Source organism: Telopea speciosissima, chromosome 7 (genome assembly GCF_018873765.1).
Source record: "Telopea speciosissima isolate NSW1024214 ecotype Mountain lineage chromosome 7, Tspe_v1, whole genome shotgun sequence".
Classification (NCBI taxonomy): Eukaryota; Viridiplantae; Streptophyta; class Magnoliopsida; order Proteales; family Proteaceae; genus Telopea; species Telopea speciosissima.
In genome coordinates, this window is record NC_057922.1 from 20146839 (window position 1) to 20156120 (window position 9282).

The following is a 9282-nucleotide window of genomic DNA, read 5'->3' on the forward strand; positions in this document are numbered from 1 at the left end:
TTTCGAGCCTTTTGGAAAGTTGTTTCCAGGGGCATCATTCCTTTATAAATTGAGGACGTCTTAGACAATTTAGATGATTATTTTAAATGTTTTATTCCCTCTCCCATAATCTTCTCTCTCTCTCTCTCTCTCTCTCTCTCTCTCTCTCTCTCTCTCTCTTTGTGTGGGTCTTGTCTAGGGATGTAAATGGATATTCGTAAATTCGTATTCGATCTGCGTTTGTATCTGTTTAGGAAAATCCAAATCCGTCCGAAACTAATCAGATACGAATATGATAATCCCCCTATCCGACCAATTATTATCCGATTCTTTTAGTAGTCCGATGGTAATAAAATATCTAAAATATAACTCTGTGTTTGTCTATCCTTTTAAGTTACCTTATTGGATTTTGTTATCTTATTTTTATAAATTTATAAATTCAGATAATGTGATTCTTTTTCTAGTTTTGCTATTGGTTTATATATATTGTTTTATGTAATGTGATACATGGAATTACATATCTATTAAAAAATCAAAAGTAAAAAACGTAAGAGAATAAAAGACTAAGAAGAGTAGAAGAAAGGATAGTTACTGAACTCTCAAGTCTCAACCCTAACCTTCATCATAAAAACGATAAATATGTCAACGGATAGTCAAAAAATCGTATTTGATCCGTATCCATATCCATTTAGGAGAACCTGTATTCAAAAAATCACTATCCGAAAATTATCCGAATCCGTCCGAAAACCGATAGGATATTATCCGAATCCGTCTAAATTTAATCGGATACGAATATGATAATGCCACTATCCGACCGAATTCGATCCGTTTACATCCCTAGTTTTGCTTTCCATTACTGTTTTGGCAGTCCTTTTTATTCCATTCCTTTGGTTGATTGAACACAACCGAAGTGTGTATCGACGTGGCCCAGTAAGTGAGTACAATAACTATTGGAAGACCTAAAGTTATTTCATCTTGGAGGTCGATTCATTAGAAACCGTATTGCACCATAAAAGGCAACTACCATCTTAAGGAGAATAATCAATGGCACGACTCAACCACATCAAGTGTTCGTGTATCTCTCCTATTGAATGTGGTTGTTTCATTCAATTGTTAAGTGATTGAGCTAAGTTCTATATTCTCAATTTATTTGACAATATTTCCAATAGAATTTTCTTAGTTTCATCACAAATATATGGTGGAAAGACTTCTGCTACTAGGCTGGCATTCCATATGCAGAGTCCAATCGGGTTATGAGTTGCAAAACTTCTTGGTATTGTGTATTTGGGAGGGTTTTGACCGAGGAAATTGTGTACTTAGGGAGGGTAGGTATACAAGGATCCGTTCAAATGTTGATCCTGGTACACCACAACCCCGACTCGAACACATAACCCCATATCTTTCAACCAAGGGAGAATATTATGAATTCCCCTTCCATTTGTATGTGGAGGGACGTTTGGATTCAAATAATGATCACTGGGCTCCTTACTCTAACACAGTGATGGAAGTTGCAAGCCAGTGGTTGATTTAATGGAGTTGAGAATGGATCATTTGCACGTACGTGTAGGTAAATATAATCACATGTTTATTTTGTTTCCATAAGTACCCATCCTCCCCTTTTAAATGGCAAAAATAAGACAGGTGGTTGCCTCTCACAAGTACGTGGAGGTGGTTTCCACTGTTCTCTACAGTTCTATGTAAGGATGTAAACGGATTGGATTCGGCTTGGATAGTGCTATATCCGCATCCGCATCCGATTAGCTTACGGACGGATTCGGATAGTGCTAAACAGATACGGACACGGATACGGATCGGATATTTTATCCGTTTACATGTAAATATAGCTTTTCGGATAGCTATAGCCTATCCATATCCGTATCCATTTAGCTTTCGGACGGATTCGATTAGTGTTAAACGGATACAGACACGAATTCGGAAACGGATTTTGACTATATTCATTTACATCCCTAGTTCTGTGTCCCTCTGCTTTGTAGTCCTCTAATGGTGTAGTCCTATAGTTTAATGTACTTCTTATCTCATGTCCAAAAAACCAATGATCGCTGGGGAAATTTCTATATTCGAAAATTTGAGCTAGTAATTTTTGGGAGATGGGCAAGTAATTTAAGGGTACAAAAATCTTCTTCCAACATATTGGAGAACACTTACATTCTGATGGTATTTCTGCTCTCCAGAATTTAGATTGGATGGAATCTAATTTGTTTAGGGTTATGAGAGGGAGAGCAAAAGCCAACAGTGTATATAGTGAGATGGAAGATACTCTGAGATTAGTGTATTTCTCCTCGCTAAAAACAAGCAGTCCATTTTCCAATTACCATGTTTTTGTGCTAATTTTTTAGGTAGACATACAAAGATAACTATTTCCAATTTGCGTATTGAGGACTTCTTGATGACTTCCTTAATTTAGGATTTTGTCTAGGCCAAGAAACCCATAAATCCATTTCTTCACCCTTTCTCCACCGTTGTTGCAAAGTAAAGAAAAATCATTGAGAATGATTTTAAGGTGTTCAAAGTCATTAGCTTCAGTTCCCATATAAAAAAAAAAAGTCATTAGCTTCAGCTCTATAAAAAAATGAAACAATTATCTGCAAGATGAGAGATGGCTGGTTCTTTTCAGGCCACTTATTCCACGGATTACCTAAAACTGAACCATTTATTTTCACTGAAAATAACATAGGAATGAGTCAAGAAGACACACCATTTACAGAGGGGAAAAAAAATAACCACAGCGTTCATGACCGAAATAATTTAAGGACCATTCAAGACAGTCATATGCCTTCAACATCTAATCATAGAACAAGCCAGCCATTCAAGATAGTCAATTCCTCAACCATTACAGGACCAACCCCTAGAGCTTGACTTAAAGTTGCCAAGTTCCAAAAAGAGAAAAAAAAAAAAAGGAGGCCTGCATGATGCCAGGGAAGGAGCAGACTCTTCAGTCCAACAGAATCCATGAAACGTTACTTCAAACCTGAAATAGATCAAGGAAAGGAGGCCTGCATGATGAAAGCACCCAAGGTTCCTAAAAGATAACAAATTGACAAACCGATAGAACGTCAAGAAAAAATCCTGTACAAGCTGCAACAGCTGAACGGGGAAGTTCCAAATATACAGAAGACCAATTATTTACAGAGTCCTCAGTACCAATATATATATATATATGCAACTATTGGCCAACAACTCTCTAGAGTTGAATGCCTTGTCCAACCAAAACCACCTGAAGTTACCTCTTCAAGCAAACCAGAGTCCAGTAAAACTAAACCACCACCAATCTTCAAACCATTTACTATAAAGCCTACACACTCAAGAGAATTAAACAAGTCAATGTTACAAGAAATTGAATCAAGACTCCAATCCTTAGTTATACCTGAGACACCACAGAAGTCTTCACAGGCTTTAGTCTCCAAACAAATTGGTACGATAAAAGACAGTTATGATTCTAAGTCCTTATTAGACTCCAGCGATGACCTTCATCAAAATACCCTTGAACAAGTACATGCCATCAATAACTACCAACAAGTATCCAACTACTACCCACGACCTACCTTCCCTGACCTCCAAATTGAGGCTCGAGGACAATTCACCCAAGCCTCTTACCAGAGTGGCATCATCTATGAATGGAACATAGATGGTATATCTGAATACAACATTGTTAACAAACTCCAGGAAATGACAATGGTAAGCAATGCCTACTGCATTAAGACTGTTTCTGACCGTGCAGTTGCAGAGTTGATTATCTCTGGCTTCACCGGCCAATTAAAAGGATGGTGGGACAATGTCCTCACCAATAACCAGAAAGATGATATTCTCTCTTCAATACAGACTACTGAAGATGGAATTCTTATCCTTGATCAAGACCAGCAACCTGTTGAAGATGCTGTTTCTACACTTATCTTCAGCATAGCCCATTACTTCCTAGGAGATCCATCACGACTTAAAGACAGAACCTCTTAACAGCTCACTAACTTAAAGTACAGAAAACTGCAGGACTTTAAGTGGTATAAAGACACATTTTTAACCAAAGTTCTAACCAGAGAAGATGCAAATCTTCCTTTTTGGAAAGAAAAGTTCTTAACTGGCCTTCCCATCCTCCTATCTGAAAAGATAAAACAAAGACTTAGAAAAGAACACAACAATCAAATCCCGTATGACCAACTAACTTATGGTCAGTTAATCAACACTGTGCATGAAGAAGGTCTAGCCATCTGCACTGATATCAGACTCAGTAAACAGATCAAGAAAGATAACAAAAAATTCAAAAATGAATTAGGAAGTTTCTGCGAACAATTTGGGTTTAGCACCCTTAAACCTCCTTCTTCAACACATAAACACAAGAGTCGAAAAATCCACAAATATAAGAAATACAAGAAGTTCAAAGAAAAACCTACAGGACATATGTTCTATAAGCAGCCCAACAAGACCAAATTCACTAAAAGACCTTTCAAGAAACCTTATCAATCAAACAAACAAAACCCTACAAAAGGATGTTTTAAATGTGGCAAACCAGGCCACATTGCCAAGTTTTGCCGCTTCGCTGACAAGGTCAATTCTCTCCACATTAGTGAAGAACAAAAAACCCAAATTTACAACTTGTTGGCCCAAACAGATTCTGAACAAACATCAGACGATGACCAAGTAAACCAAATCCAGAAGTCTTCCTCTTCAGAAGAATTTTCTGAAGCAAACTCTGATTTCACCCCTTGCCAGTGCTTAAACTGCATTATTGGCAAATCTTGTGATGAAACTAAAAGTATAAACATGATCAGTACAAATCATACCAACCCTTCTATTAATCCTATGTTGGATTATATTGATAAGTTAGACGATCCGATTTTACAAAAAGAATACCTTGAGCAAATGAGAGAAACTCTCAAAACCCACTCTAGTCATACCCAAACTTATGACTTAAACAAAATATTTCAAAAGTTTAGCAAACCAAAGACAATTCCACAAGTCGACACTTCGATGAAAGTCCGCAACCTTGAGGTCACAACTGCTGATCTTAAGCAAGAAATCAAAACCATTAAAACAGAATTAGCAATTTTAAAAAGAGAAATTCAAAAGCCTAGACAACCTGAACCTGTCCCTACACATACTAATGAACAAACAAATGACCAACAAAGCTATGTTGATTTAATCCAAAACATCAAGTGCCAAAATTGGTTCATCAACATCACTATAGTAGTCTCATCCTCTTTTAAGATCACTACTATGGCATTAGTTGACTCAGGAGCCCAGCTAAACTGTATAAATGAAGGACTGATTCCCACTCAGTATTATGAAAAGACTAAACAAAAACTGACCGCAGCCAATGGGTCAGGCCTCAAGGTCAATTACAAGCTTTCAGATGCCCACATCTGCCTTAAACAAGCCTTCATACTTGTACAAGACTTAGATCAAAATGTTATCCTAGGACAACCATTCCTAGAATTAATAAAACCTTTCAAAACCTCAGACCAAGGAATCTCCACAAAAGCCCTAGGAAAAAAGATCCTCTTTGACTTTATTGAACCTGCCCATACCAAGCAAATCAATAAACTCAAATCCTTAGCAATTTTTTAGGACAAGAAGGTCAATAAGATTGCACGCAAAGAGCAACAAATAAAATTCTTAAAAAATGAAGTTTCTCATACAAGAACTGCTGAAATGTTAAAAGACAATCACATACAACATCAAATTTGCCAACTTCGCAAACAATTCGAACAACACCTTTGTTCTGAATTCCCTAATGCATTTTGGCATCGACATAAGCATTCTGTCCGACTCCCTTACGAACAGGATTTTTCTGAACAGAATATTCCAACCAAAGCCAAACCCATTCAAATGAATGCTGCATTAGTTGAAACTTGCAAACAAGAAATAACAGACCTCTTAAAAAAGAATCTGATCAGACACAGTAAATCTCCTAAGAGTTGTGTTGCGTTCTATGTTAACAAGAATGTTGAAATTGAACGAGGCACCCCTCGCCTTGTTATCAATTATAAACCCTTGAATGAGGTTCTACAATGGATTAGATACCCCATTCCAAACAAAAAAGATCTCCTCCAGAAGATTTATAAGTCCACTATCTTCTCAAAATTCGACATGAAGTCTGGATTTTGGCAGATCCAAATTACCGAACAAGATAGGTATAAGACAGCTTTTACTACACCTTTTGGCCACTATGAATGGAATGTCATGCCATTCGGCCTAAAAAACGCACCAAGTGAATTCCAGAATATCATGAATGATATTTTGAACCCAGTAGGTCACTTTGCAATTGTTTATATAGATGACGTTCTCATCTATTCCAGTTCCATTGAACAACACTTCAAGTACCTCAAACAATTTTTTCAAATTATCAAAAATAATGGATTAGTCTTATCTCAGAAAAAGATGGACTTATTCCAGACCAAAGTCCGCTTCTTAGGACATAACATTTATCAGGGCAGTATCATCCCCCATTGATAGAGCCATTGCTTTTGCTGACAGATTTCCTGATCAAATTTTGGAGAAAAAACAACTCCAAAGGTTCTTAGGAAGCCTAAACTATGTTTGTGACTTTCTTCCTTACATCAGCAAGATTTGTGAGCCTTTGTATCTAAGGCTTAAGAAAACTCCTCCTGCCTGGTCTGATGCCCAGACCCAAGCGGTCAAACAAATTAAAAGAATTGTCAAGGATATCCCTTGCCTTACCCTTGCAAACCCTGAGGCACCCAAGATTGTTGAAACCGATGCCTCTGACTTAGGTTATGGTGGCATCCTTAAACAAGTTTCTGATCATAAGGAGCAATTAGTTCAATTTACCTCTGGCAATTGGAATCACGCAAAAAAGAACTACAACACTATCAAAAAAGAAGTTTTATCCATTGTTTTATGCATATCCAAATTTCAAGGTGATTTATTAAACAAAAAGTTTTTAGTACGAGTAGATTGTAGTGCTGCTAAACACGTTTTGAAAAATGATGTTCAAAACATTGCATCCAAATAGATTTTTGCACGATGGCAAGCTCTTTTATCAAGTTTTGATTTTGACATTACATATATCAAAGGAGAACTAAATTCCATTCCTGACTTCCTCACCCGTGAATTCTTACAGGGCCAAAGTCAGAAAACTATCAGTACCATTAGGATGACTCCACCTAAGGAGTCCATTTCTTCAAATTCCCTGACAAAATCAAGTGCTAGCTATGCTAAAACCAAGATCACTCCTTTCAATCAAATGGCTCTAACAAACGTTTCTAAGCAAGTCCAACCCAGTTCATCCTATGCTCATACAGTAGTATTAGGATCCTCTTCTACCAAGTCCATTACTCGAACCCAACCTACTAATCAAACTGCTCAGTCCAGTTATAAGAGCCAGTACATCCAAAAGAAATGCTACCAAGATATATTTGTGCTCGACCAACAGTCTCTCAATTATTACAATTCTCCTCATGAGGTTGCAAAGAAAATCTTTTATTCTGGATGGCAATTTTACCAATCCCATCCCCTCAAAAGTCAAGAATTTTTTGAGTTTATCTTGGTCGATACTGGTTGATCAGAATCAAACAAAATTTTGGTAAACAAGGTCCCAGCTTGGTAACCCATACATCCGTTACCATCAACAAGGTTCTGTCGTTAAAAGATTGGGGAACCCATCCTTTGGCCATTCGGCAGTTTACCCAAACCTATCAACCCCAAGATTATCATTATTTTGATTATATTGATGCCTGACGTCATGCTTTTCTATACCAAAATAGCAAGAACCGCCATTCTTGGTTTTTCTGTTTCAATTATAAGTTCACCAGCCACCTCCCCTTTTGGTTCACCCAATGGTGGGCTACCTATGGCCCAATTCAAGACATCTTACCTCCACAAATTCAAGAAGCCTTTGATATTTTTTGCAAGCGCTCCCCATCAGTCCTTGAACAACCAGATCTTTTAAGATTTTTCCTTCATTGCCGTCTTGCCTAGATTATGTACTGGGATTATGAGATTTCCCAGCAAACTGAAGTAGGCTGGAGTATTCCAGTCTTATCAAGAATTTTCTTTGTTAAATGGTGGGACAACTGCGACATTAGCAAATGTAGCAAAGAGTCCTTAATCAAGAACCTAACTGGCCTCCAACCAGTTCCCAAGATTACTGGCAGCAGCAAAAGTTCCACGTCTATTAAGTCCGAATGCCAGGCCCTTAAGGCCCAGCTTGCAGCCCTTGGCCTTGACAGTGATTCAGAGCCTGAACGGGACATACCAGACCACATTAGCATGAGTTCTTTGGCCCATCATCTTCACACTGGCCAATTTGCCCAAGACCCTGAAGTTCCTAATTCCGAAGAAGAAGTCTCTGAAGGCGAAACCTGCTTTGTTATAGTCTCACCTCGCACCAGAAATCAAGTCATCCGGGCCCAACAACGCTAAGCTACTCAGCAGCTTAGTCATAACAAAGCAAAAACCAAGAAGCATTCAAAATAAGGTTATTTTCCAGACCTTGATGTTGGAAAAACGTCAACCATGACATCATCAAATAAATGGCATTGCAAGTGACACATGGCAAAAAGACGTGTCCTTGTTACTATCTCAAGTTTGGATAGTCAAGCCACTACCATGCCCATTTAAATATGGTATAACCAGTGTTTGGTTCATATGGGAAAAACTGTATCCTTCTGGATGCTTGGAATGCCCTGATGTCCATTCCTCTCACTTTTCTCTGTCAAATATACTATTCATGAATAGTAAAATTGACTTTTTGAATAGTTCCAAGTCTCTTCGGGCCGTTGGATTTTGCCGACTTGTCGACCCGCTTCCAGAAGCATCTCAAGACCACGACAAAATTACTTTCGGTGCCTTTTGCCTCGAAAATCAAAAGATTCCGACACTCCACTGCAGCACATGTGATCCCTAGATTCCTTTCGGATAAGGCTCATTTTCAATGGCATGTCAGCAAGCCTTCTATAAAAGGACCACTTCGTCTTCCAGACAGGAGGAGGAAAATTTGGGAGAAAAAATAGTGCAGCACCTCTGCAACTCATCTCTTCCAAGTTCTTCTACATCAACAGGATCTAAGTAGATCCTCAACAAGTTTAATTTTCTTTTTGTACTTTTAAATTATCAATTTGTAACACTCTTCCAAGGGGAACATCCTACGGTAGATCTCCAAGTTCCATAAGCTTTTATCCCAAGCTTTCAAGTGTTCGTCCCTATACCTGTAAGTTAACCCTCCTGGTATCCTTACTTGTATCCAAGTCCTTAAAGTTCTTTGCATAACCTTGTATGCTTCAAGTCCTATGCCTGTAACAAGTTCTCTGAAGATTTAATTTAAGTTTT